General features: G+C 45.7%; 1 non-coding gene across 1 annotated transcript; it reads left to right on the top strand.

Annotated features, from left to right (window-relative positions):
* The first annotated feature begins 2261 nt into the window (after window positions 1-2261).
* LOC128920800 (small nucleolar RNA U3) lies at window positions 2262-2475 on the top strand. Its single transcript, XR_008470689.1, has one exon. It is a non-coding gene; the product is annotated as a small nucleolar RNA U3 (small nucleolar RNA).
* The last annotated feature ends 1286 nt before the right edge of the window (window positions 2476-3761 follow it).

The raw sequence follows: 3761 nt of genomic DNA, 5'->3' as shown, positions 1-3761 counted from the left end.
GAACGATTTTCTACTCGACTTGCACTCCTGCTCTCTGAGAGCACTCATCAGCATCTCGGTATAAGGGAGCTGTGGGACGGCATATCAAACTCCTTACGTACAGCTGCAACCGAAACCATTGATTTTCGGAAAAGCCAAAAAAAACAGCTGGTATGACGCGGATTGTCGTCTCGCAGTGGAGAGAAAACAGACTGCCTACCTCGCAATGTTGCGATCGACCGCAACACGAGCGGGATGAAAAAGATACCGAGAGCTGAAGAGGGAAGCGAGACACATTTGCAGACAAAAAAAGAAAGGGGCCGAAATGCGTGAGTATGAAGAGCTTGACAAGCTGGCCGACAGGGGTAATGCTCGAAAATTTTACGAAAAGATCCGGCGACTAACTGAAGGTTTCAAGACCGGAGCGCACTCCTGTAGGAATCCCAGAGGTGATCTAGTTATTGATGACCAGAGTATACTGAGTTTGTGGAGGGAACACTTCTCCAGCCTTCTGAATGGCAGTGAAAGTACAACACCAGGAGATGGCGAACCCGATTCCCCAATCAACGACGATGGAGCAGATGTTCCATTGCCCGACCGTGAAGAAATTCGAATAGCAATTACCCGCTTGAAGAACAATAAGGCGGCGGGTGCCGATGGATTACCGGCCGACCTATTCAAATACGGCAGCGTGAGAGGGTGCTTGCATCAGCTTCTTTGCGGAATATGGTCGGAAGAAAGCATGCCCGACGATTGGAATCTCAGTATACTCTACCCAATCCACAAAAAGTCAGACCCCACAATATGCGCCAATTACCGTGGCATAAACCTCCTCAACATCGCGTATAAGGTTCTATCGAGCGTATTGTGTGAAAGACTAAAGCCCACCGTCAACAAACTGATTGGACCTTATCAGTGTGGCTTTAGACCTGGAAAATCAACAACAGACCAGATATTCACCATGCGCCAAATTTTGGAGAAGACCCGTGAAAATAGGATCGACACACACCATCTCTTTGTCGACTTTAAAGCTGCTTTCGATAGCACGAAAAGGAGCTGGCTTTATGCCGCGATGTCTGAATTTGGTATCCCCGCAAAACTAATACGGCTGTGTAAGCTGACGTTGAGCAACACCAAAAGCTCCGTCAGGATCGGGAAGGACCTCTCCGAGCCGCTCGATACCAGACGAGGTTTCAGACAAGGTGACTCACTCTCGTGTGATTTCTTTAACCTGATGCTGGAGAAAATAATTCGAGCTGCAGAGCTAAATCGAGAAGGTACAATCTTCTATAAGAGTGTACAGCTACTGGCGTACGCCGATGATATCGATATCATTGGAAACAACACCCGCGCCGTTAGTTCTGCTTTTTCCAGACTGGATAAGGAAGCGAAGCGTATGGGTCTGGTGGTGAACGAGGACAAGACGAAATATCTCCTGTCGTCAAACAAACAGTCAGCGCATTCGCGTCTTGGCTCCCACGTCATTGTTGACAGTCATAACTTTGAAATTGTAGATAATTTCGTCTACCTGGGAACCAGCATTAACACCAATAACAATGTCAGCCTGGAAATCCAACGCAGAATCACTCTTGCCAACAGGTGCTACTATGGACTAAGTAGGCAATTGAAAAGTAAAGTCCTCTCTCGACGAACAAAAACCAAACTCTACAAGTCTCTCATCATTCCCGTCCTACTTTACGGTGCAGAAGCGTGGACGATGTCAACATCCGATGAGACGGCACTAGGAGTTTTCGAGAGAAAGGTTTTGCGGAAGATTTATGGTCCCTTAAGAATTGGCAACGGCGAATACCGCAGACGATGGAACGATGAACTGTATGTGTTATTCGACGACATAGACATAGTCCAGCGAATAAAAAAACAGCGGCTACTCTGGCTAGGTCATGTTGTCCGAATGGATGAAAGTGCTCCAGCTCTGAAAGTATTCGATGCAGTACCCGCTGGTGGAAGCAGAGGAAGAGGGAGACCTCCACTCCGATGGAAGGACCAGGTGGAGAGGGACCTGGCTTCGCTTGGAATAACCAATTGGAGCCAAACTGCCAGAAGGAGGGATGCGTGGCGCGCTGTTTTGGACTCGGTTATAACCGCGTAAGCGGTGTCTACGCCAGTCAAGAAGAAGACGTATAAACAAATTCACATGTGTACGCACATGTATGATTGTATGCTTGCATTATTTTTCTTTCGTTTCTGTTTCATTTCTGCGAATTCTCAACTAGTTTATGTGCCTTTTGGTTGAAATACTCTGCGTTGGCCGTTGAAAAATTAAGACTATACTTCACAGTATCATTCCTGTAGTGGGTCTTCATTTACTTTCTTTGCAAATCGAAAGTATTAGCACCCGCGATGAGGAGGTATATCGTTTTATCTGACAGCGTGAGGTTTATGAACTTCATTTATAATTTTGTCTTGTGGCATATTAGAAATGATGTTTCTTCGATGATCTCTCGGTTACAACGGTTAAAACGACTTCTGAGTGGTGATTTTAATAAATAAATTTCAAGGTTTTATACAAATAATTATATATAATAATGCAGTCAATCAAGGGTGTTGTGGAACCCAAGACAGATTTGCTGAATGTCAGAATGGCAAACCAATTCTGATTTTCTTTGGTGTCACAGAATCTGATTGGACTTTTGTCTTTTCGAATATAATGTATGTCTGTTATTGGCGTTCAATCGTTTAGCCGGTTATAACCGAATCGATGAGAGCGCCACTCTTCTCTTTCTTTCGCAGTGGAGGCCTTCCCCTTTCTCGGCTTCCTCCGGCGGGTACTGCATCGAACACCTTCAGAGCTGGAGTGTTGTCGTCCATTCGGACAACATGACCTAGCCGCTGTCTTTTTATTCCCTGAACTACGTCAATGTCGTCGTATAACTCGTACAGCTCATCGTTCCATCGTCTGCGGTATTCGCCGGTGCCAATGTTCTGAGGTCCATAAATCGTGCGCAAAATTTTCCTCTCGAAAACTCCTAGTGTCGTCTCATCTGATGTTGACATCGTCCAAGCTTCTGCACCATAAAGCAGGACGGGAATGAGTTTGAGTTTGCGACTTGTAGAGTTTGATTTTGGTTCGTCGAGAGAGGACTTTACTGTTTAATTGCCTACTCAGTCCAAAGTAGCACCTGTTGGCAAGAGTGATTGTGCGCTGGATTTCGAGGCTGACATTGTTGGTGTTGTTGATACTGGTTCCCAGGTATACGAAATTATCTACAACTTCAAAGTTACGACTATCAAAAGTGACGTGGGAGCCAAGACGCGAGTGCGCCTTCTGTTTGTTTGAGATATTTCGTCTTGTCCTCATTCACCTCCAAAGAACAGAACAAACGGCGCGGTTGTTGCTTCCGATGATATCAATATAATCGGCGTACGCCAGGAGCTGTACACTCTTGTAGAAGATTGTACCTTCTCTATTTAGCTCTGCAGCTCGTATTATTTTTTCCAACATCAAATTAGAGAAGTCGCACGATAGTGAGTCACCTTGTCTGAAACCTCGTTTGGTATCGAACGGCTCGGAGAGGTCCTTCCCAATCATGACAAAGCTTTTGGTTTTGCTCAACGTCGACTTACACAGCCGTATTAGTTTTGCGGGGATACCAAATTCAGACATCGCGGCATAAAGGCAGTTCCTTTTCGTGCTGTCGATAGCAGCTTTGAAATCGACAAAAAGGTGGTGTGTGTCGATCCTCTTTTCACGGGTCCATGGTGGACTTTCCAGGTCTAAAGCCACACTGATAAGATCCAATCAGTTTGTTGACAGTGGGCTT

This window comes from Zeugodacus cucurbitae, chromosome 3, assembly GCF_028554725.1.
Source record: "Zeugodacus cucurbitae isolate PBARC_wt_2022May chromosome 3, idZeuCucr1.2, whole genome shotgun sequence".
NCBI classification, from domain to species: Eukaryota; Metazoa; Arthropoda; class Insecta; order Diptera; family Tephritidae; genus Zeugodacus; species Zeugodacus cucurbitae.
Note: the sequence above shows the minus strand (reverse complement) of the source record. Positions and strands in the feature narration are given on the sequence as shown.